The sequence below is a fragment of the Pleurodeles waltl genome, chromosome 12 (genome assembly GCF_031143425.1).
Source record: "Pleurodeles waltl isolate 20211129_DDA chromosome 12, aPleWal1.hap1.20221129, whole genome shotgun sequence".
Lineage (NCBI taxonomy): Eukaryota > Metazoa > Chordata > Amphibia > Caudata > Salamandridae > Pleurodeles > Pleurodeles waltl.
In genome coordinates this window covers 118,135,654-118,161,302 of record NC_090451.1, presented here as the reverse complement: position 1 = coordinate 118,161,302, position 25,649 = coordinate 118,135,654, and the positions used below count along the sequence as shown (strand labels likewise).

The window sequence follows — 25,649 nt, the reverse complement described above, 5'->3', positions numbered from 1 at the left end:
TTTTCCTATTTGCTATCACCTTGCTGAGAACAATTGGGGATCTGGGAGCCTTAAAATGCTGTCCTCTCTTCATTTGATACTTTGGAAGGTGGGGTAACTTTAAGGCCTAGCCCTACCTTTGCTGCAAAGGTTAAGTCTATTTTTGATAGATCTTAGGAAATAATTCTTCCTTCTTTCATTCCCTCTCCTTCCTCTCCGGAGGAACATTTGTTGAATACACTTGATGTTTAAAGAGCTCTTTTCATTTATGTCACCAGGCCTCTGCAGTTCAGGAAAACCGACTCCTTGTTTGTGACTGTTGGACAGCCTGGAAAAGACAAGAAGGTGACTTTTATGACTCTGAGTAGGTGGATTAAGTTGTCAATTTTTCTGGCTTTGCAAGGCTTTTTAGAAAATCTTCAAGGTCAGGGATGGTCTACGAGAGGAATGGCCACTTCCTGGGTTGAATTCCAGTGAGTAACAATCTAGGAAATTCCTAGGGTGGTTACTTGGGCCTGAGGGCATACATTTGTCAAGCATTATCGCTTAATAAATTTTCTGTTTTGCATTTGAGTACCAATATTTTGAACTCTGCATTACACTAAGTCCATCTTGTCCTTGTCACAAACATTACATCCTGCCCACCTTCCCATCAGTCCTTTGGCAAGGGCTTGGCACTCAGGTTGGGTGCATGGCGCTAGCATTTAAGAATCCTCCTGTTCTTTCTTCCTCTTGGAGGGTGACATCACTTTACTTTGTAATGACTGTCACAAGGACGCAATGGACTAAGGCTAATGAAGATTACCAATAAGTAACCAACGCATCACCACTCTTTCTGAATGTGCGTGGCTCATTCTACAGGACTTGTTCTTTGTATGATTCCTGGATTTTCAGAAGCCCTTTGATGGCAGCACCCCCACACTGAAAATTGTTTCAGCACCACTGGACAAGGGTCAGTTGTCATGCTCATCTGCGGCGTAAATTTGCATTGAAGTAGTCTAACTCCCCAGGTCCTGTCTTTTTGCTCAATTTGCCTTTGTGAGTTTTCTCTCAATCACTGTTGATTTCCTTTGATCTTTCTTTCTTCTTTCACTTCACCTTCGCCTTCAGTGTATCTTTCGGCCCTGTTAAGAGACACGCCCCCTTGTAGCCACTTCTATACTTCTGTCACCTAATTATTTTCCTATCATTTCCCCTGTAACGTTGCTGATCCTAGCTATAGCATCACTATCCAGAATCTGTTCACCTGAGTTATGTTCCTCTTATTCCCACGCATCTAATAATCAGCTCTTGGTCTCCATCCACCTCTCACGTGACATAGTCTGAGCCAGTGTCTCCATCTTGGAGAGACAATCTATTGCACTTCTGTTGTTCTACTGGCGCTGCCGGCTTCAGCTTTGGTCAGAAGTGGCAAAAGAAGGACTAATGGAAAGTGAACGTGTACTGGAGCAACAGAGTGTATGGATTTACTAGCATTTGATTAAATGAGAAAAAAAGAGTTTACTTGAGAGAAAAAACTTAACGTGGCCCGTACAGGGATCGAACCCATGACCGTGGCGTTATTAGCACCACGCTCTAACCAACTGAGCTAACCGGCCATTATTGACAGAGTCATCCTTTTTCCATAACATGCAGATACACAGAAGAGTCGGTCTCACTGTCGCAATTCCTTCATACTTTTCTCCTTCCGTCCCCTGTCTGGATTGCAATAACAAGAGCTGTTGAGTGCTGCACGCCAGCCTCAGCGTCTCTTCTTTCAGTCAATGTCACTCTGTGCTGTGATATCTTTGTAACATTGGTTGTTGCCGGAAGAAAAGGAAAGGATGGATAGGATTTCTATTCTTTTACAACAAAACCCAAAATGCATCGGCTTGCTTGCTCATTAAGTTTACAAGGCCAGCTGCTTTTGAGATATTCTAATTATAGTGGTTATTCGGCGTTGGAGGTAAGAGAGTTATTTTTAGGTCTGGCCGTTCCTTCTGCTTTAAATTACTCTAGCTCATGTCAACAAAGTAACAACAAAACATAGCCAACGGTTTGTTGCTCAAGCCTTCCCTTCTGCACCTTCCCATGTCTCTCCTGCCGACCACAGTGCAGGAAATTTGAGTTTGCATTTGCGCAAAGAGACGTACAACACAAGAAGGCGTGCTTTCGTGCGCCGGGCACCACCCGGCCTGTGCATTCCTCACTGCCGTGAGATCAGTTTACTCAGCAGAGCATGACGCTGCAATTGGTTAGTAAGGCCTGCCTGACCAGAATAGTATATTTGGGGTCATGTATTTGATTGCATTTTTAAAACAGTAACAGAACTTAATTGCAATGTTTAAATAGGTCTAGACATATTTAAACAGTGTAAATTTGATATAAGAATTCTGGAAAATTCAGAGGGGAGGCACCAATGTTTTTTTTCCCTTTGGGTGGATGTGGCATTAAAGAATTTGAAGACCACTGGTCTAAGTGGACACTAATACACCTGGATCCTCCTGAATTCCTCGCAACAGATGCCAGCAAACCTGGCTGGAGAGCTACTGTGTTGGACTGATCCTGTCGATTCAAGTTGTCTTTCTTAGAGAGTCGGAGGTCATGGAAGTTGATGGAGTTGATGGTAAGCTTCAGGGCTTTGAAGTTTTCCCATCATCATCTGTCTCAGAAAAATGTGCTAGTAAAGACAGAGAATAAGGTAGCGGTCTTTTACATTAACCAGCAGTGAAGCATGCATTCAAAATCACTCAATGCAATAGCAGAACAATTGGGCTATTGGGCAGAGATCAACCTGTTGCATACGTCGGCAGTACACATCAAGGGCACCGACAATGTGATGGCAGACAGCTGGAGGTTTCCAAATTTGCTGGAGTTGACGTTATCCAGGTCGTTGTTTTGAGAGATATGCCGAGAGTTTGTGAAACCCTTTCTGGATCTCTTTTCAAACAAGGACAATGCTCATCTTTGTCGATTCTGATCCAGGTTTCCGGAACAAGGAGCCTAGGTGGTGCACGTATTGGTGATAAAGTGGCTGAGAAGTCTCCTTCATACATTCCCCCCCTTTTTATTGATCCAGATGGTTCTCTTCAAGTCTCAGCAGGGGGAGGGAACTTGATTCTTGTTGACCCTGATTGGCCAGAGATGTCATGGTTTCCTCTTCTGAACCCCTGGCTCTTCTACCTCCTTGGGTACTTCTCAAGTGTGTCTCTTCTCAGAACGTCGTCCCTGACCTTCTTGCTCCAACTCACTCTATCGCTTTGGAGGTTGAGAAGTCTGGACTGCTAGCTAAGGGTCTTTCCTCTTCCTTAGTGGAGTTAATTCAGCACTCCAGCAGGCCTTCTACTTCGAAGTCTTACTCAAAGAACTGGAAGTCCTTTCAGACGTGATGTTCTGCTCATGATCTTTTGGCACCTACCTGTAGTTTGTCTGCTATTATGCATTTTCTTCTGAATGGGTTTCACTTGAATCTCTTTCCACTCTGATAGCTCATTGGTTTGCGATAAAGGCTTTTAGGGACTTTTCTGAACTTTCATCGATGTTACACTCTTTGGTGTCTAGACTGTTATGATCTTTTGTCAATGGTAAGAACAATGAAAAATCCCTTTTCTCCAACTCAGAATCTTCCTACTCTTTTATAGGCTTTGCAATTTTATCTCTTTGAGGATCTGGATACTGTACAATTAAAGATTGCCTCCTATAAAGTTATTTTCCCATTTGCTATCACCTTGCTGAGAACAATTGGGGAGCTGGGAGCCTTAAAATGCTGTCCTCTCTTCATTTGATACTTTGGAAGATGGGGTAACTTTAAGGCCTAGCCCTACCTTTGCTGCAAAGGTAAAGTCTATTTTTGATAGATCTTAGGAAATAATTCTTCCTTCTTTCATTCCCTCTCCTTCCTCTCCGGAAGAACATTTGTTGAATACACTTGATGTTTAAACAGCTTTTTTCATTTATGTCACCAGGCCTCTGCAGTTCAGGAAAACCGACTCCTTGTTTGTGACTTTTGGACAGCCTCGTAAAGACAAGAAGGTGACTTTTATGACTCTGAGTAGGTGGATTAAGTTGTAAATTTTTCTGGCTTTGCAAGGCTTTTTAGAAAATCTTCCAGGTCAGGGATGGTCTACGAGAGGAATGGCCACCTCCTGGGTTGAATTCCAGTGAGTAACAATCTAGGAAATTCCTAGGGTGGTTACTTGGGCCTCAATGCATACATTTGTGAAGCATTATCGCTTAATACATTTTCTGTTTTGCATTTGAGTACCAATGTTTTGAACTCTGCATTACCCTAAGTCCATCTTGTCCTTGTCACAAACATTACATCCTGCCCACCTTCCCATCAGTCCTTTGGCAAGGGCTTGGCACCCAGGTTGGGTGCATGGCGCTAGCATTTAAGAATCCTCCTGTTCCTTCTTCCTCTTGGAGGGTGACATCACTTTACTTTGTAATGACTGTCACAAGGATGCAATGGACTAAGGCTAATGAAGATTACCAATAAGTAACCAACGCATCACCACTCTTTCTGAATGTGCATGGCTCATTCTGCAGGACTTGTTCTTTGTATGATTCCTGGATTTTCAGAAGCCCTTTGATGGCAGCACCCCCACACTGAAAATTGTTTCAGCACCACTGGACAAGGGTCAGTTGTCATGCTCATCTGCGGCGTAAATTTGCATTGAAGTAGTCTAACTCCCCAGGTCATGGATTTTGCTCAATTTGGCTTTGTGAGTTTTCTTTCAATCACTGTTGATTTCCTTTGATCTTTCTTTCTTCTTTCACTTCACCTTCGCCTTCAGTGTATCTTTCGGCCCTGTTAAGAGACACGCCCCCTTGTAGCCACTTCTATACTTCTGTCACCTACTTATTTTCCTATCCTTTCCCCTGTAACGTTGCTGATCCTAGCTATAGCATGACTATCCAGAATCTGTTCAGGTGAGTTATGTTCCTCTTATCCCCACGCATCTAATAATCAGCTCTTGGTCTCCCTCCACCTCTCACGTGACATAGTCTGAGCCAGTGTCTCCATCTTGGAGAGACAATCTCTTGCACTTCTGTTGTTCTACTGGCGCTGCCGGCTTGAGCTTTGGTCAGAAGTGGCAAAAGAAGGACTAATGGAAAGTGAACGTGTACTGGACTAACAGAGTGTATGGATTTACAAGCGTTTGATTAAATGAGAAAAAAAGAGTCTACTTGAGAGAAAAAGCTTAACTTGGCCCGTACGGGGATCGAACCCGCAACCTTGGCAGTATTAGCACCACGCTCTAACCAACTGAGCTAACCAGCCATGAATGAAAGAGTTATCCTTTTTCCATGACATGCAGATACACAGAAGAGTTGGTCTCACTATCGCAATTCCTTCATACTTTTCTCCTTCCGTCCCCTGTCTGGATTGCAATAACAAGAGCTGTTGAGTGCTGCACGCCAGCCTCAGCGCCTCTTCTTTCAGTCAATGTCACTGTGTGCTGTGACATCTTTGTAACATTGGTTGTTGCCGGAAGAAAAGGAAAGGATGGATAGAATTTGTATTCTTTTACAACAAAACCCAAAATGCATCGGCTTGCTTGCTCATTAAGTTTACAAGGCCAGCTGCTTTTGAGATATTCTAATTATAGTGGTTATTCGGCGTTGGAGGTAAGAGAGTTGTTTTTAGGTCTGGCCGTTCCTTCTGCTTTAAATTACTTTAGCTCATGTCAACAAAGTAACAACAAAACATAGCCAACGGTTTGTTGCTCAAGCCTTCCCTACTGCACCTTCCCATGTCTCTCCTACCGACCACAGTGCAGGAAATTTGAGTTTGCATTTGCGCAAAGAGACGTACAACACAAGAAGGAGCGCTTTTGTGCGCCGGACTCCACCCGGCCTGTGCATTCCTCACTGCCGTGAGATCAGTTTACTCAGCAGAGCATGACGCTGCAATTGGTTAGTAAGGCCTGCCTGACCAGAATAGTATATTTGGGGTCATGTATTTGATTGCATTTTTAAAACAGTAACAGAACTTAACTGCAATGTTTAAATAGGTCTAGACATATTTAAACAGTGTCAATTTGATAGAAGAATTCTAGAAAATTCAGAGGGGAGGCACCAATGTTTTTTTTCCCTTTGGGTGGAAGTGGCATTAAAGAGTTTGAAGACCACTGGTCTAAGTGGACACTAATACACCGGGATCCTCCAGAATTCCTCGCAACAGATGCCAGCAAACCTGGCTGGAGAGCTACTGTGTTGGTCTGATCCTGTCGATTCAAGTGGTCTTTCCTAGAGAGTCGGAGGTCATGGAAGTAGATGGAGTTGATGGTAAGCTTCAGGGCTTTGAAGTTTTCCCATCATCATCTGTCTCAGAAAAATGTGCTACTAAAGACAGAGAATAAGGTAGCGGTCTTTTACATTAACCAGCAGTGAAGCATGCATTCAAAATCCCTCAATGCAATAGCAGAACAATTGGGCTATTGGGCAGAGATCAACCTGTTGCATACGTCGGCAGTACACATCAAGGGCACCGACAATGTGATGGCAGACATCTGGAGGTTTCCAAATTTGCTGGAGTTGACGTTATCCAGGTCGTTGTTTTGAGAGATATGCCGAGAGTTTGTGAAACCCTTTCTGGATCTCTTTTCAAACAAGGACAATGCTCATCTTTGTCGATTCTGATCCAGGTTTCCGGAACAAGGAGCCTACGTGGAGAACGTATTGGTGATAAAGTGGCTGAGAAGTCTCCTTTATACATTCCCCCCCCTTTTTATTGATCCAGATGGTTCTCTTCAAGTCTCAGCAGGGGGAGGGAACTTGATTCTTGTTGACCCGGATTGGCCAGAGATGTCATGGTTTCCTCTTCTGAACCCCTGGCTCTTCTACCTCCTTGGGTACTGCTCAAGTGTGTCTCTTCTCAGAACGTCGTCCCTGACCTTCTTGCTCCAACTCACTCTATCGCTTTGGAGGTTGAGAAGTCTGGACTGCTAGCAAAGGGTCTTTCCTCTTCCTTAGTGGAGTTACTTCAGCACTCCAGCAGGCCTTGTACTTCGAAGTCTTACTCAAAGAACTGGAAGTCCTTTCAGACGTGATGTTCTGCTCATGATCTTTTGGCACCTACCTGTAGTTTGTCTGCTATTTTGCATTTTCTTCTGAATGGGTTTCACTTGAATCTCTTTCCACTCTGAAAGCTCATTGGTTTGCGATAAAGGCTTTTAGGGACTTTTCTGAACCTTCATCGATGTTACACTCTTTGGTGTCTAGACTGTTATGATCTTTTGTCAATGGTAAGAACAATGAAAAATCCCTTTTCTCCAACTCAAAATCTTCCTACTCTTTTATAGGCTTTGCAATTTTATCTCTTTGAGGATCTGGATACTGTACAATTAAAGATTGTCTCCTATAAAGTTATTTTCCTATTTGCTATCACCTTGCTGAGAACAATTGGGGAGCTGGGAGCCTTAAAATGCTGTCCTCTCTTCATTTGATACTTTGGAAGATGGGGTAACTTTAAGGCCTAGCCCTACCTTTGCTGCAAAGGTTAAGTCTATTTTTGATAGATCTTAGGAAATAATTCTTCCTTCTTTCATTCCCTCTCCTTCCTCTCCGGAAGAACATTTGTTGAATACACTTGATGTTTAAAGAGCTTTTTTCATTTATGTCACTAGGCCTCTGCAGTTCCGGAAAACCGACTCCTTGTTTGTGACTTTTGGACAGCCTGGAAAAGACAAGAAGGTGACTTTTATGACTCTGAGTAGGTGGATTAAGTTGTCAATTTTTCTGGCTTTGCAAGGCTTTTTAGAAAATCTTCCAGGTAATGGATGGTCTACGAGAGGAATGGCCACCTCCTGGGTTGAATTCCAGTGAGTAACAATCTAGGAAATTCCTAGGGTGGTTACTTGGGCCTCAATGCATACATTTGTGAAGCATTATCGCTTAATAAATTTTCTGTTTTGCATTTGAGTACCAATGTTTTGAACTCTGCATTACCCTAAGTCCATCTTGTCCTTGTCACAAACATTACATCCTGCCCACCTTCCCATCAGTCCTTTGGCAAGGGCTTGGCACCCAGGTTGGGTGCATTGCGCTAGCATTTAAGAATCCTCCTGTCCTTTCTTCCTCTTGGAGGGTGACATCACTTTACTTTGTAATGACTGTCACAAGGACGCAATGGACTAAGGCTAATGAAGATTACCAATAAGTAACCAACGCATCACCACTCTTTCTGAATGTGCGTGGCTCATTCTGCAGGACTGGTCCTTTGTATGATTCCTGGATTTTCAGAAGCCCTTTGATGGCAGCACCCCCACACTGAAAATTGTTTCAGCACCACTGGACAAGGGTCAGTTGTCATGCTCATCTGCGGCGTAAATTTGCCTTGAAGTAGTCTAACTCCCCAGGTCCTGTCTTTTGCTCAATTTGCCTTTGTGAGTTTTCTCTAAATCACTGTTGATTTCCTTTGATCTTTCTTTCTTCTTTCACTTCACCTTCGCCTTCAGTGTATCTTTCGGCCCTGTTAAGAGACACGCCCCCTTGTAGCCACTTCTATACTTCTGTCACCTAATTATTTTCCTGTCCTTTCCCCTGTAACGTTGCTGATCCTAGCTATAGCATAACTATCCAGAATCTGTTCACCTGAGTTATGTTCCTCTTATCCCCACGCATCTAATAATCAGCTCTTGGTCTCCCTCCACCTCTCACGTGACATAGGCCCTCATTCTGACCCTGGCGGTCTTTGACCGCCAGGGCGGAGGACCGCGGGAGCACCGCCGACAGGCCGGCGGTGCTCCAATGGGGATTCCGACCGCGGCGGTAAAGCCGCGGTCGGACCGGCACCACTGGCGGGGTCTCGCCAGTGTTCCGCGGCCCCATTGAATCCTCCGCGGCGGCGCAGCTTGCTGCACCGCCGCGGGGATTCCGACCCCCACTACCGCCATCCAGATCCCGGCGGTCGGACCGCCGAGATCCGGATGGCGGTAGGGGGGGTCGCGGGGCCCCTGGGGGCCCCTGCAGTGCCCATGCCACTGGCATGGGCATTGCAGGGGCCCCCGTAAGAGGGCCCCTACATGTATTTCACTGTCTGCTGCGCAGACAGTGAAATACGCGACGGGTGCAACTGCACCCGTCGCACAGCTTCCACTCCGCCGGCTCGATTCCGAGCCGGCTTCATCGTGGAAGCCTCTTTCCCGCTGGGCTGGCTGGCGGTCTGAAGGCGACCGCCCGCCAGCCCAGCGGGAAAGTCACAATTACCGCCGCGGTCTTTCGACCGCGGAACGGTAACCTGACGGCGGGACTTTGGCGGGCGGCCTCCGCCGCCCGCCAAGGTCAGAATGAGGGCCATAGTCTGAGCCAGTGTCTCCATCTTGGAGAGACAATCTCTTGCACTTCTGTTGTTCTACTGGCGCTGCCAGCTTGAGCTTTGGTCAGAAGTGGCAAAAGAAGGACTAATGGAAAGTGAACGTGTACTGGAGCAACAGAGTGTATGGATTTACAAGCGTTTGATTAAATGAGAAAAAAAGAGTTTACTTGAGAGAAAAAACTTAACTTAGTCCGTACGGGGATCGAACCCACGACCTTGACGTTATTAGCACCACGCACTAACCAACTGAGCTAACCGGCCATGAATGAGAGAGTTATCCTTTTTCCATGACATGCAGATACACAGAAGAGTCGGTCTCACTACCGCAATTCCTTCATACTTTTCTCCTTCCGTCCCCTGTCTGGATTGCAATAACAAGAGCTGTTGAGTGCTGGACGCCAGCCTCAGCGCCTCTTCTTTCAGTCAATGTCACTGTGTGCTGTGATATCTTTGTAACATTGGTTGTTGCCGGAAGAAAAGGAAAGGATGGATAGGATTTCTATTCTTTTACAACAAAACCCAAAATGCATTGGCTTGCTTGCTCATTAAGTTTACAAGGCCAGCGGCTTTTGAGATATTCTAATTATAGTGGTTATTCGGCGTTGGAGGTAAGAGAGTTGTTTTTAGGTCTGGCCGTTCCTTCTGCTTTAAATTACTCTAGCTCATGTCAACAAAGTAACAACAAAACATAGCCAAAGGTTTGTTGCTCAAGCCTTCCCTACTGCACCTTCCCATGTCGATCCTGCCGACCACAGTGCAGGAAATTTGAGTTTGCATTTGCGCAAAGAGACGTACAAGACAAGAAGGCGCGCTTTCGTGCGCCGGGCACCACCCGGCCTGTGCATTCCTCACTGCCGTGAGATCAGTTTACTCAGCAGAGCATGACTCTGCAATTGGTTAGTAAGGCCTGCCTGACCAGAATAGTATATTTGGGGTCATGTATTTGAGTGCATTTTTAAAACAGTAACAGAACTTAACTGCAATGTTTAAATAGGTCTAGACATATGTAAACAGTGTCAATTTGATAGAAGAATTCTGGAAAATTCAGAGGGGAGGCACCAATGTTTTTTTTTCCCTTTGGGTGGATGTGGCATTAAAGAGTTTGAAGACCACTGGTCTAAGTGGACACTAATACACCTGGATCCTCCTGAATTCCTCGCAACAGATGCCAGCAAACCTGGCAGGAGAGCTACTGTGTTGGACTGATCCTGTCGATTCAAGTGGTCTTTCCTAGAGAGTCGGAGGTCATGGAAGTAGATGACGTTGATGGTAAGCTTCAGGACTTTGAATTTTCCCATCATCATCTGTCTCAGAAAAATGTGCTAGTAAAGACAGAGAATAAGGTAGCGGTCTTTTACATTAACCAGCAGTGAAGCATGCATTCAAAATCCCTCAATGCAATAGCAGAACAATTGGGCTATTGGGCAGAGATCAACCTGTTGCATACGTCGGCAGTACACATCAAGGGCACCGACAATGTGATGGCAGACAGCTGGAGGTTTCCAAATTTGCTGGAGTTGACTTATCCAGGTCGTTGTTTTGAGAGATATGCCGAGAGTTTGTGAAACCCTTTCTGGATCTCTTTTCAAACAAGGACAATGCTCATCTTTGTCGATTCTGATCCAGGTTGCCGGAACAAGGACCCTAGGTAGTGGACGTATTGGTGATAAAGTGGCTGAGAAGTCTCCTTTATACATTCCCCCCCTTTTTATTGATCCAGATGGTTCTCTTCAAGTCTCAGCAGGGGGAGGGAACATGATTCTTGTTGGCCCTGATTGGCCAGAGATGTCATTGTTTCCTCTTCTGAATCCCTGGCTCTTCTACCTCCTTGGGTACTGCTCAAGTGTGTCTCTTCTCAGAACGTCGTCCCTGACCTTCTTGCTCCAACTCACTCTATCGCTTTGGAGGTTGAGAAGTCTGGACTGCTAGCAAAGGGTCTTTCCTCTTCCTTAGTGGAGTTAATTCAGCACTCCAGCAGGCCTTCTACTTCGAAGTCTTACTCAAAGAACTGGAAGTCCTTTCAGACGTGATGTTCTGCTCATGATCTTTTGGCACCTACCTGTAGTTTGTCTGCTATTTTGCATTTTCTTCTGAATGGGTTTCACTTGAATCTCTTTCCACTCTGAAAGCTCATTGGTTTGCGATAAAGGCTTTTAGGGACTTTTCTGAACTTTCATCGATGTTACACTCTTTGATGTCTAGACTGTTATGATCTTTTGTCAATGGTAAGAACAATGAAAAATCAATTTTCTCCAACTCAGAATCTTCCTACTCTTTTATAGGCTTTGCAATTTTATCTCTTTGAGGATCTGGATACTGTACAATTAATGATTGTCTCCTATAAAGTTATTTTCCTATTTGCTATCACCTTGCTGAGATCAATTGGGGAGCTGGGAGCCTTAAAATGCTGTCCTCTCTTCATTTGATACTTTGGAAGATGGGGTAACTTTAAGGCCTAGCCCTACCTTTGCTGCAAAGGTTAAGTCTATTTTTGATAGATCTTAGGAAATAATTCTTCCTTCTTTCATTCCCTCTCCTTCCTCTCCGGAAGAACATTTGTTGAATACACTTGATGTTTAAAGAGCTCTTTTCATTTATGTCACCAGGCCTCTGCAGTTCCGGAAAACCGACTCCTTGTTTGTGACTTTTGGACAGCCTGGAAAAGACAAGAAGGTGACTGTTATGACTCTGAGTAGGTGGATTAAGTTGTCAATTTTTCTGGCTTTGCAAGGCTTTATAGAAAATCTTCCAGGTAAGGGATGGTCTACGAGAGGAATGGCCACCTCCTGGGTTGAATTCCAGTGAGTAACAATCTAGGAAATTCCTAGGGTGGTTACTTGGGCCTCAATGCATACATTTGTAAAGCATTATCGCTTAATAAATTTTCTGTTTTGCATTTGAGTACCAATGTTTTGAACTCTGCATTACCCTAAGTCCATCTTGTCCTTGTCACAAACATTACATCCTGCCCACCTTCCCATCAGTCCTTTGGCAAGGGCTTGGCACCCAGGTTGGGTGCATTGCGCTAGCATTTAAGAATCCTCCTGTCCTTTCTTCCTCTTGGAGGGTGACATCACTTTACTTTGTAATGACTGTCACAAGGACGCAATGGACTAAGGCTAATGAAGATTACCAATAAGTAACCAACGCATCACCACTCTTTCTGAATGTGCGTGGCTCATTCTGCAGGACTGGTCCTTTGTATGATTCCTGGATTTTCAGAAGCCCTTTGATGGCAGCACCCCCACACTGAAAATTGTTTCAGCACCACTGGACAAGGGTCAGTTGTCATGCTCATCTGCGGCGTAAATTTGCCTTGAAGTAGTCTAACTCCCCAGGTCCTGTCTTTTGCTCAATTTGCCTTTGTGAGTTTTCTCTAAATCACTGTTGATTTCCTTTGATCTTTCTTTCTTCTTTCACTTCACCTTCGCCTTCAGTGTATCTTTCGGCCCTGTTAAGAGACACGCCCCCTTGTAGCCACTTCTATACTTCTGTCACCTAATTATTTTCCTGTCCTTTCCCCTGTAACGTTGCTGATCCTAGCTATAGCATAACTATCCAGAATCTGTTCACCTGAGTTATGTTCCTCTTATCCCCACGCATCTAATAATCAGCTCTTGGTCTCCCTCCACCTCTCACGTGACATAGTCTGAGCCAGTGTCTCCATCTTGGAGAGACAATCTCTTGCACTTCTGTTGTTCTACTGGCGCTGCCAGCTTGAGCTTTGGTCAGAAGTGGCAAAAGAAGGACTAATGGAAAGTGAACGTGTACTGGAGCAACAGAGTGTATGGATTTACAAGCGTTTGATTAAATGAGAAAAAAAGAGTTTACTTGAGAGAAAAAACTTAACTTGGTCCGTACGGGGATCGGACGCGCGACCTTGGCATTATTAGCACCACGCTCTAACCAACTGAGCTAACCGGCCATGAATGCCAGAGTTATCCTTTTTCCATGACATGCAGATACACAGAAGAGTCGGTCTCACTATCAAAATTCCTTTATACTTTTCTCCTTCCGTCCCCTGTCTGGATTGCAATAACAAGAGCTGTTGAGTGCTGCACGCCAGCCTCAGCGCCTATTCTTTCAGTCAATGTCACTGTGTGCTGTGATATCTTTGTAACATTGGTTGTTGCCGGAAGAAAAGGAAAGGATGGATAGGATTTGTATTCTTTTACAACAAAACCCAAAATGCATCGGCTTGCTTGCTCATTAGGTTTACAAGGCCAGCTGCTTTTGAGATATTCTAATTATAGTGGTTATTCGGCGTTGGAGGTAAGAGAGTTGTTTTTAGGTCTGGCCGTTCCTTCTGCTTTAAATTACTCTAGCTCATGTCAACAAAGTAACAACAAAACATAGCCAACGGTTTGTTGCTCAAGCCTTCCCTACTGCACCTTCCCATGTCTCTCCTGCCGACCACAGTGCAGGAAATTTGAGTTTGCATTTGCGCAAAGAGACGTACAACACAAGAAGGCCCGCTTTCGTGCGCCGGGCACCACCCGGCCTGTGCATTCCTCACTGCCGTGAGATCAGTTTACTCAGCAGAGCATGACGCTGCAATTGGTTAGTAAGGCCTGCCTGACCAGAATAGTATATTTGGGGTCATGTATTTGATTGCATTTTTAAAACAGTAACAGAACTTAACTGCAATGTTTAAATAGGTCTAGACATATTTAAACAGTGTCAATTTGATAGAAGAATTCTGGAAAATTCAGAGGGGAGGCACCAATGTTTTTTTTTCCCTTTGGATGGATGTGGCATTAAAGAGTTTGAAGACCACTGGTCTAAGTGGACACTAATACACCTGGATCCTCCTGAATTCCTCGCAAAAGATGCCAGCAAACCTGGCTGGAGAGCTACTGTGTTGGACTGATCCTGTCGATTCAAGTGGTTTTCCTAGAGAGTCGGAGGTCATGGAAGTAGATGGAGTTGATGGTAAGCTTCAGGGCTTTGAAGTTTTCCCATCATCATCTGTCTCAGAAAAATGTGCTAGTAAAGACAGAGAATAAGGTAGCGGTCTTTTACATAAACCAGCAGTGAAGCATGCATTGAAAATCCCTCAATGCAATAGCAGAACAATTGGGCTATTGGGCAGAGATCAACCTGTTGCATACGTCGGCAGTACACATCAAGGGCGCCGACAATGTGATGGCAGACAGCTGGAGGTTTCCAAATTTGCTGGAGTTGACGTTATCCAGCTCGTTGTTTTGAGAGATATGCCGAGAGTTTGTGAAACCCTTTCTGGATCTCTTTTCAAACAAGGACAATGCTCATCTTTGTCGATTCTGATCCAGGTTTCCGGAACAAGGAGCCTAGGTAGTGGACGTATTGGTGATAAAGTGGCTGAGAAGTCTCCTTTATACATTCCCCCCCCTTTTTATTGATCCAGATGGTTCTCTTCAAGTCTCTGCAGGGGGGAGGGAACTTGATTCTTGTTGGCCCTGATTGGCCAGAGATGTCATGGTTTCCTCTTCTGTACCCCTGGCTCTTCTACCTCCTAGAGTACTGCTCAAGTGTGTCTCTTCTCAGAACGTCGTCCCTGACCTTCTTGCTCCAACTCACTCTATCGCTTTGGAGGTTGAGAAGTCTGGACTGCTAGCAAAGGGTCTTTCCTCTTCCTTAGTGGAGTTAATTCAGTACTCCAGCAGGCCTTCTACTTCGAAGTCTTACTCAAAGAACTGGAAGTCCTTTCAGACGTGATGTTCTGCTCATGATCTTTTGGCACCTACCTGTAGTTTGTCTGCTATTTTGTATTTTCTTCTGAATGGGTTTTACTTGAATCTCCTTCCACTCTAAAAGCTCATTGGTTTGCGATAAAGGCTTTTAGGGACTTTTCTGAACTTTCATCGATGTTACACTCTTTGGTGTCTAGACTGTTATGATCTTTTGTCAATGGTAAGAACAATGAAAAATCCCTTTTCTCCAACTCAGAATCTTCCTACTCTTTTATCGGCTTTGCAATTTTATCTCTTTAAGGATCTGGATACTGTACAATTAAAGATTGTCTCCTATAAAGTTATTTTCCTATTTGCTATCACCTTGCTGAGAACAATTGGGGAGCTGGGAGCCTTAAAATGCTGTCCTCTCTTCATTTGATACTTTGGAAGATGGGGTAACTTTAAGGCCTAGCCCTACCTTTGCTGCAAAGGTTAAGTCTATTTTTGATAGATCTTAGGAAATAATTCTTCCTTCTTTCATTCCCTCTCCTTCCTCTCCGGAGGAACATTTGTTGAATACACTTGATGTTTAAAGAGCTGTTTTCATTTATGTCACCAGGCCTCTGCAGTTCAGGAAAACCGACTCCTTGTTTGTGACTTTTGGACAGCCTGGAAAAGACAAGAAGGTGACTTTTTTGACTCTGAGTAGGTGGATTAAGTTGTCAATTTTTCTGGCTTTGCAAGGCTTTTTAGAAAATCTTCCAGGTCAGGGATGGTCTACGAGAGGAATGGCCACCTCCTGGGTTGAATTCCAGTGAGTAACAATACAGGAAATTCCTAGGGTGGTTACTTGGGCCTCAATGCATACATTTGTGAAGCATTAGCGCTTAATAAATTTTCTGTTTTGCATTTGAGTACCAATGTTTTGAACTCTGCATTACCCTAAGTCCATCTTGTCCTTGTCACAAACATTACATCCTGCCCACCTTCCCATCTGTCCTTTGGCAAGGGCTTGGCACCCAGGTTGGGTGCATGGCGCTAGCATTTAAGAATCCTCCTGTTCTTTCTTCCTCTTGGAGGGTGACATCACTTTACTTTGTAATGACTGTCACAAGGACGCAATGGACTAAGGCTAATGAAGATTACCAATAAGTAACCAACGCATCACCACTCTTTCTGAATGTGCGTGGCTCATTCTGCAGGACTTGTTCATTGTATGATTCCTGGATTTTCAGAAGCCCTTTGATGGCAGCACCCCCACACTGAAAATTGTTTCAGCACCACTGGACAAGGGTCAGTTGTCATGCTCATCTGCGGCGTAAATTTGCATTGAAGTAGTCTAACTCGCTAGGTCCTGTTTTTTGCAAAATTTGCCTTTGTGAGTTTTCTCTCAATCACTGTTGATTTCCTTTGATCTTTCTTTCTTCTTTCACTTCACCTTCACCTTCAGTGTATCTTTCGGCCCTGTTAAGAGACACGCCCCCTTGTAGCCACTTCTATATTTCTGTCACCTAATTATTTTCCTATCCTTTCCCCTGTAACGTTGCTGATCCTAGCTATAGCATCACTATCCAGAATCTGTTCACCTGAGTTATGTTCCTCTTATCCCCACGCATCTAATAATCAGCTCTTGGTCTCCCTCCACCTCTCACGTGACATAGTCTGAGCCAGTGTCTCCATCTTGGAGAGACAATCTCTTGCACTTCTGTTGTTCTACTGGCGCTGCCGGCTTCAGCTTTGGTCAGAAGTGGCAAAAGAAGGACTAATGGAAAGTGAACGTGTACTGGAGCAACAGAGTGTATGGATTTACAAGCGTTTGATTAAATGAGAAAAAAAGAGTTTACTTGAGAGAAAAAACTTAACTTGGTCCGTACGGGGATCGGACGCGCGACCTTGGCATTATTAGCACCACGCTCTAACCAACTGAGCTAACCGGCCATGAATGCCAGAGTTATCCTTTTTCCATGACATGCAGATACACAGAAGAGTCGGTCTCACTATCAAAATTCCTTTATACTTTTCTCCTTCCGTCCCCTGTCTGGATTGCAATAACAAGAGCTGTTGAGTGCTGCACGCCAGCCTCAGCGCCTATTCTTTCAGTCAATGTCACTGTGTGCTGTGATATCTTTGTAACATTGGTTGTTGCCGGAAGAAAAGGAAAGGATGGATAGGATTTGTATTCTTTTACAACAAAACCCAAAATGCATCGGCTTGCTTGCTCATTAGGTTTACAAGGCCAGCTGCTTTTGAGATATTCTAATTATAGTGGTTATTCGGCGTTGGAGGTAAGAGAGTTGTTTTTAGGTCTGGCCGTTCCTTCTGCTTTAAATTACTCTAGCTCATGTCAACAAAGTAACAACAAAACATAGCCAACGGTTTGTTGCTCAAGCCTTCCCTACTGCACCTTCCCATGTCTCTCCTGCCGACCACAGTGCAGGAAATTTGAGTTTGCATTTGCGCAAAGAGACGTACAACACAAGAAGGCCCGCTTTCGTGCGCCGGGCACCACCCGGCCTGTGCATTCCTCACTGCCGTGAGATCAGTTTACTCAGCAGAGCATGACGCTGCAATTGGTTAGTAAGGCCTGCCTGACCAGAATAGTATATTTGGGGTCATGTATTTGATTGCCTTTTTAAAACAGTAACAGAACTTAACTGCAATGTTTAAATAGGTCTAGACATATTTAAACAGTGTCAATTTGATAGAAGAATTCTGGAAAATTCAGAGGGGAGGCACCAATGTTTTTTTTTCCCTTTGGATGGATGTGGCATTAAAGAGTTTGAAGACCACTGGTCTAAGTGGACACTAATACACCTGGATCCTCCTGAATTCCTCGCAAAAGATGCCAGCAAACCTGGCTGGAGAGCTACTGTGTTGGACTGATCCTGTCGATTCAAGTGGTTTTCCTAGAGAGTCGGAGGTCATGGAAGTAGATGGAGTTGATGGTAAGCTTCAGGGCTTTGAAGTTTTCCCATCATCATCTGTCTCAGAAAAATGTGCTAGTAAAGACAGAGAATAAGGTAGCGGTCTTTTACATTAACCAGCAGTGAAGCATGCATTGAAAATCCCTCAATGCAATAGCAGAACAATTGGGCTATTGGGCAGAGATCAACCTGTTGCATACGTCGGCAGTACACATCAAGGGCGCCGACAATGTGATGGCAGACAGCTGGAGGTTTCCAAATTTGCTGGAGTTGACGTTATCCAGGTCGTTGTTTTGAGAGATATGCCGAGAGTTTGTGAAACCCTTTCTGGATCTCTTTTCAAACAAGGACAATGCTCATCTTTGTCGATTCTGATCCAGGTTTCCGGAACAAGGAGCCTAGGTAGTGGACGTATTGTTGATAAAGTGGCTAAGAAGTCTCCTTTATACATTCCCCCCCGTTTTATTGATCCAGATGGTTCTCTTCAAGTCTCAGCAGGGGGGAGGGAACTTGATTCTTGTTGGCCCTGATTGGCCAGAGATGTCATGGTTTCCTCTTCTGAACCCCTGGCTCTTCTACCTCCTTGGGTACTGCTCAAGTGTGTCTCTTCTCAGAACGTCGTCCCTGACCTTCTTGCTCCAACTCACTCTATCGCTTTGGAGGTTGAGAAGTCTGGACTGCTAGCAAAGGGTCTTTCCTCTTCCTTAGTGGAGTTAATTCAGTACTCCAGCAGGCCTTCTACTTCGAAGTCTTACTCAAAGAACTGGAAGTCCTTTCAGACGTGATGTTCTGCTCATGATCTTTTGGCACCTACCTGTAGTTTGTCTGCTATTTTGTATTTTCTTCTGAATGGGTTTCACTTGAATCTCTTTCCACTCTAAAAGCTCATTGGTTTGCGATAAAGGCTTTTAGGGACTTTTCTGAACTTTCATCGATGTTACACTCTTTGGTGTCTAGACTGTTATGATCTTTTGTCAATGGTAAGAACAATGAAAAATCCCTTTTCTCCAACTCAGAATCTTCCTACTCTTTTATAGGCTTTGCAATTTTATCTCTTTAAGGATCTGGATACTGTACAATTAAAGATTGTCTCCTATAAAGTTATTTTCCTATTTGCTATCACCTTGCTGAGAACAATTGGGGAGCTGGGAGCCTTAAAATGCTGTCCTCTCTTCATTTGATACTTTGGAAGATGGGGTAACTTTAAGGCCTAGCCCTACCTTTGCTGCAAAGGTTAAGTCTATTTTTGATAGATCTTAGGAAATAATTCTTCCTTCTTTCATTCCCTCTCCTTCCTCTCCGGACGAACATTTGTTGAATACACTTGATGTTTAAAGAGCTCTTTTCATTTATGTCACCAGGCCTCTGCAGTTCAGGAAAACCGACTCCTTGTTTGTGACTTTTGGACAGCCTGGAAAAAACAAGAAGGTGACTTTTATGACTCTGAGTAGGTGGATTAAGTTGTCAATTTTTCTGGCTTTGCAAGGCTTTTTAGAAAATCTTCCAGGTCAGGGATGGTCTACGAGAGGAATGGCCACCTCCTGGGTTGAATTCCAGTGAGTAACAATACAGGAAATTCCTAGGGTGGTTACTTGGGCCTCAATGCATACATTTGTGAAGCATTAGCGCTTAATAAATTTTCTGTTTTGCATTTGAGTACCAATGTTTTGAACTCTGCATTACCCTAAGTCCATCTTGTCCTTGTCACAAACATTACATCCTGCCCACCTTCCCATCAGTCCTTTGGCAAGGGCTTGGCACCCAGGTTGGGTGCATGGCGCTAGCATTTAAGAATCCTCCTGTTCTTTCTTCCTCTTGGAGGGTGACATCACTTTACTTTGTAATGACTGTCACAAGGACGCAATGGACTAAGGCTAATGAAGATTACCAATAAGTAACCAACGCATCACCACTCTTTCTGAATGTGCGTGGCTCATTCTGCAGGACTTGTTCATTGTATGATTCCTGGATTTTCAGAAGCCCTTTGATGGCAGCACACCCACACTGAAAATTGTTTCAGCACCACTGGACAAGGGTCAGTTGTCATGCTCATCTGCGGCATAAATTTGCATTGAAGTAGTCTAACTCGCTAGGTCCTGTTTTTTGCTAAATTTGCCTTTGTGAGTTTTCTCTCAATCACTGTTGATTTCCTTTGATCTTTCTTTCTTCTTTCACTTCACCTTCGCCTTCAGTGTATCTTTCGGCCCTGTTAAGAGACACGCCCCCTTGTAGCCACTTCTATATTTCTGTCACCTAATTATTTTCCTATCCTTTCCCCTGTAATGTTGCTGATCCTAGCTATAGCATCACTATCCAGAATCTGTTCACCTGAGTTATGTTCCTCTTATCCCCACGCATCTAATAATCAGCTCTTGGTCTCCCTCCACCTCTCACGTGACATAGTCTGAGCCAGTGTCTCCATCTTGGACAGACAATCTCTTGCACTTCTGTTGTTCTACTGGCGCTGCCGGCTTCAGCTTTGGTCAGAAGTGGCAAAAGAAGGACTAATAGAAAGTGAACGTGTACTGGAGCAACAGAGTGTATGGATTTACAAGCGTTTGATTAAATGAGAAAAAAAGAGTTTACTTGAGGGAAAAAACTTAACTTGATCCGTACGGGGATCAGACCCGCGACCTTGGCGTTATTAGCACCACTCTCTAACCAACTGAGCTAACCGGCCATGAATGCCAGAGTTATCCTTTTTCCATGACATGCAGATACACAGAAGAGTCGGTCTCACTATCAAAATTCCTTTATACTTTTCTCCTTCCGTCCCCTGTCTGGATTGCAATAACAAGAGCTGTTGAGTGCTGCACGCCAGCCTCAGCGCCTATTCTTTCAGTCAATGTCACTGTGTGCTGTGATATCTTTGTAACATTGGTTGTTGCCGGAAGAAAAGGAAAGGATGGATAGGATTTGTATTCTTTTACAACAAAACCCAAAATGCATCGGCTTGCTTGCTCATTAGGTTTACAAGGCCAGCTGCTTTTGAGATATTCTAATTATAGTGGTTATTCGGCGTTGGAGGTAAGAGAGTTGTTTTTAGGTCTGGCCGTTCCTTCTGCTTTAAATTACTCTAGCTCATGTCAACAAAGTAACAACAAAACATAGCCAACGGTTTGTTGCTCAAGCCTTCCCTACTGCACCTTCCCATGTCTCTCCTGCCGACCACAGTGCAGGAAATTTGAGTTTGCATTTGCGCAAAGAGACGTACAACACAAGAAGGCCCGCTTTCGTGCGCCGGGCACCACCCGGCCTGTGCATTCCTCACTGCTGGGAGATCAGTTTACTCAGCAGAGCATGACGCTGCAATTGGTTAGTAAGGCCTGCCTGACCAGAATAGTATATTTGGGGTCATGTATTTGATTGCATTTTTAAAACAGTAACAGAACTTAACTGCAATGTTTAAATAGGTCTAGACATATTTAAACAGTGTCAATTTGATAGAAGAATTCTGGAAAATTCAGAGGGGAGGCACCAATGTTTTTTTTTCCCTTTGGATGGATGTGGCATTAAAGAGTTTGAAGACCACTGGTCTAAGTGGACACTAATACACCTGGATCCTCCTGAATTCCTCGCAAAAGATGCCAGCACACCTGGCTGGAGAGCTACTGTGTTGGACTGATCCTGTCGATTCAAGTGGTTTTCCTAGAGAGTCGGAGGTCATGGAAGTAGATGGAGTTGATGGTAAACTTCAGGGCTTTGAAGTTTTCCCATCATCATCTGTCTCAGAAAAATGTGCTAGTAAAGACAGAGAATAAGGTAGCGGTCTTTTACATTAACCAGCAGTGAAGCATGCATTGAAAATCCCTCAATGCAATAGCAGAACAATTGGGCTATTGGGCAGAGATCAACCTGTTGCATACGTCGGCAGTACACATCAAGGGCGCTGACAATGTGATGGCAGACAGCTGGAGGTTTCCAAATTTGCTGGAGTTGACGTTATCCAGGTCGTTGTTTTGAGAGATATGCCGAGAGTTTGTGAAACCCTTTCTGGATCTCTTTTCAAACAAGGACAATGCTCATCTTTGTCGATTCTGATCCAGGTTTCCGGAACAAGGAGCCTAGGTAGTGGACGTATTGGTGATAAAGTGGCTGAGAAGTCTCCTTTATACATTCCCCCCCCTTTTTATTGATCCAGATGGTTCTCTTCAAGTCTCAGCAGGGGGGAGGGAACTTGATTCTTGTTGGCCCTGATTGGCCAGAGATGTCATGGTTTCCTCTTCTGAACCCCTGGCTCTTCTACCTCCTTGGGTACTGCTCAAGTGTGTCTCTTCTCAGAACGTCGTCCCTGACCTTCTTGCTCCAACTCACTCCATCGCTTTGGAGGTTGAGAAGTCTGGACTGCTAGCAAAGGGTCTTTCCTCTTCCTTAGTGGAGTTAATTCAGTACTCCAGCAGGCCTTCTACTTCGAAGTCTTACTCAAAGAACTGGAAGTCCTTTCAGACGTGATTTTCTGCTCATGATCTTTTGGCACCTACCTGTAGTTTGTCTGCTATTTTGTATTTTCTTCTGAATGGGTTTCACTTGAATCTCTTTCCACTCTAAAAGCTCATTGGTTTGCGATAAAGGCTTTTAGGGACTTTTCTGAATTTTCATCGATGTTACACTCTTTGGTGTCTAGACTGTTATGATCTTTTGTCAATGGTAAGAACAATGAAAAATCCCTTTTCTCCAACTCAGAATCTTCCTACTCTTTTATAGGCTTTGCAATTTTATATCTTTAAGGATCTGGATACTGTACAATTAAAGATTGTCTCCTATAAAGTTATTTTCCTATTTGCTATCACCTTGCTGAGAACAATTGGGGAGCTGGGAGCCTTAAAATGCTGTCCTCTCTTCATTTGATACTTTGGAAGATGGGGTAACTTTAAGGCCTAGCCCTACCTTTGCTGCAAAGGTTAAGTCTATTTTTGATAGATCTTAGGAAATAATTCTTCCTTCTTTCATTCCCTCTCCTTCCTCTCCGGAGGAACATTTGTTGAATACACTTGATGTTTAAAGAGCTCTTTTCATTTATGTCACCAGGCCTCTGCAGTTCAGGAAAACCGACTCCTTGTTTGTGACTTTTGGACAGCCTGGAAAAGACAAGAAGGTGACTTTTATGACTCTGAGTAGGTGGATTAAGTTGTCAATTTTTCTGGCTTTGCAAGGCTTTTTAGAAAATCTTCCAGGTCAGGGATGGTCTACGAGAGGAATGGCCACCTCCTGGGTTGAATTCCAGTGAGTAACAATCTAGGAAATTCCTAGGGTGGTTACTTGGGCCTCAGGGTATACATTTGTCAAGCATTATCGCTTAATAAATTTTCTGTTTTGCATTTGAGTACCAATGTTTTGAACTCTGCATTACCCTAAGTCCATCTTGTCCTTGTCACAAACATTACATCCTGCCCACCTTCCCATAAGTCCTTTGGCAAGGGCTTGGCACCCAGGTTGGGTGCATGGCGCTAGCATTTAAGAATCCTCCTGTTCTTTCTTCCTCTTGGACGGTGACATCACTTTACTTTGTAATGACTGTCACAAGGACGCAATGGACTAAGGCTAATGAAGATTACCAATAAGTAACCAACGCATCACCACTCTTTCTGAATGTGCGTGGCTCATTCTGCAGGACTTGTTCTTTGTATGATTCCTGGATTTTCAGAAGCCCTTTGATGGCAGCACCCCCACACTGAAAATTGTTTCAGCACCACTGGACAAGGGTCAGTTGTCATGCTCATCTGCGGCGTAAATTTGCATTGAAGTAGTCTAACTCCCCAGGTCCTGTCTTTTGCTCAATTTGCCTTTGTGAGTTTTCTCTCAATCACTGTTGATTTCCTTTGATCTTTCTTTCTTCTTTCACTTCACCTTCGCCTTCAGTGTATCTTTCGGCCCTGTTAAGAGACACGCCCCCTTGTATCCACTTCTATATTTCTGTCACCTAATTATTTTCCTATCCTTTCCCCTGTAACGTTGCTGATCCTAGCTATAGCATCACTATCCAGAATCTGTTCAGCTGAGTTATGTTCCTCTTATCCCCACGCATCTAATAATCAGCTCTTGGTCTCCCTCCACCTCTCACGTGACATAGTCTGAGCCAGTGTCTCCATCTTGGAGAGACAATCTCTTGCACTTCTGTTGTTCTACTGGCGCTGCCAGCTTTAGCTTTGGTCAGAAGTGGCAAAAGAAGGACTAATGGAAAGTGAACATGTACTGGAGCAACAGAGTGTATGGATTTACAAGCGTTTGATTAAATGAGAAAAAAAGAGTTTACTTGAGAGAAAAAACTTAACGTGGCCCGTACGGGGATCGAACCCGCGACCTTGGCGTTATTAGCACCACACTCTAACCAACTGAGCTACCCGGCCATGAATAACAAAGTTATCCTTTTTCCGTGACATGGAGAGACACAGAAGAGTCGGTCTCACTATCGCAATTCCTTCATACTTTTCTCCTTCCGTCCAATGTCTGGATTGCAATGACAAGAGCTGTTGAGTGCTGCACGCCAGCCTCAGCGCCTCTTCTTTCAGTCAATGTCACTGTGTGCTGTGATATCTTTGTAACATTGGTTGTTGCCGGAAGGAAAGGAAAGGATGGATAGGATTTCTATTCTTTTACAACAAAACCCAAAATGCATCGGCTTGCTTGCTCATTAAGTTTACAAGGCCAGCTGCTTTTGAGATATTCTAATTATAGTGGTTATTCGGCGTTGGAGGTAAGAGAGTTGTTTTTAGGTCTGGCCGTTCCTTCTGCTTTAAATTACTCTAGCTCATGTCAACAAAGTAACAACAAAACATAGCAACGGTTTGTTGCTCAACCCTTCCCTACTGCACCTTCCCATGTCTCTCCTGCCGACCACAGTGCAGGAAATTTGAGTTTGCATTTGCGCAAAGAGACGTACAACACAAGAAGGAGCGCTTTCGTGCGCCGGGCACAACCCGGCCTGTGCATTCCTCACTGCCGTGAGATCAGTTTACTCAGCAGAGCATGACGCTGCAATTGGTTAGTAAGGCCTGCCTGACCAGAATATTATATTTGGGGTCATGTATTTGATTGCATTTTTAAAACAGTAACAGAACTTAACTGCAATGTTTAAATAGGTCTAGACATATTTAAACAGTGTAAATTTGATAGAAGAATTCTGGAAAATTCAGAGGGGAGGCACCAATGGTTTTTTTTCCCTTTGGGTGGATGTGGCATTAAAGAGTTTGTAGACCACTGGTCTAAGTGGACACTAATACACCTGGATCCTCCTGAATTCCTCGCAACAGATGCCAGCAAACCTGGCTGGAGAGCTACTGTGTTGGACTGATCCTGTCGATTCAAGTGGTCTTTCCTAGAGAGTCGGAGGTCATGGAAGTAGATGGAGTTGATGGTAAGCTTCAGGGCTTTGAAGTTTTCCCATCATCATCTGTCTCAGAAAAATGTGCTAGTAAAGACAGAGAATAAGGTAGCGGTGTGAGAAAACAGGGCTGATTGCAGAGGCCCCATAACTTTTTGCCCCCATTTTCCTCTTTTTGCTGGTGTTTTCCTGACTTTGATGGTGCCCCGGGTACTGCTAACCAGTCCCAGGGCCTGTGCTCTGTGTAAAATGGATATGCAAATTAGGCTAATTATAATTGGCTAAGTTAACCTACCTATAAGTCCCTAATGGGCATGTAGGTTTAGGGACCACAGCATAGGTGGTGCACACCTAGCTGCACTGCTGAGGTGCCCAGTGTCATTTTAAAAGCAAGCCTGCCTTGCTGGCTGCTTTTAAATTAAAGTTATATGCAAATTCGACTTTGGAATTAAAGGTACTTCCAAAGTCTT

General features: G+C 44.1%; 3 non-coding genes across 3 annotated transcripts; all 3 read right to left on the bottom strand.

Moving 5' to 3' along the window:
* Window positions 1-1,503: 1,503 nt before the first annotated feature.
* Window positions 1,504-1,577, bottom strand: TRNAI-AAU (transfer RNA isoleucine (anticodon AAU)). The gene has a single exon. It is a non-coding gene; the product is annotated as a tRNA-Ile (tRNA).
* Window positions 1,578-5,168: 3,591 nt separating this feature from the next.
* On the bottom strand, window positions 5,169-5,242 carry TRNAI-AAU (transfer RNA isoleucine (anticodon AAU)). Its single transcript has one exon. It is a non-coding gene; the product is annotated as a tRNA-Ile (tRNA).
* An 18,889-nt stretch (window positions 5,243-24,131) lies between these two features.
* On the bottom strand, window positions 24,132-24,205 carry TRNAI-AAU (transfer RNA isoleucine (anticodon AAU)). Its single transcript has one exon. It is a non-coding gene; the product is annotated as a tRNA-Ile (tRNA).
* Between the last annotated feature and the right edge of the window lie 1,444 nt (window positions 24,206-25,649).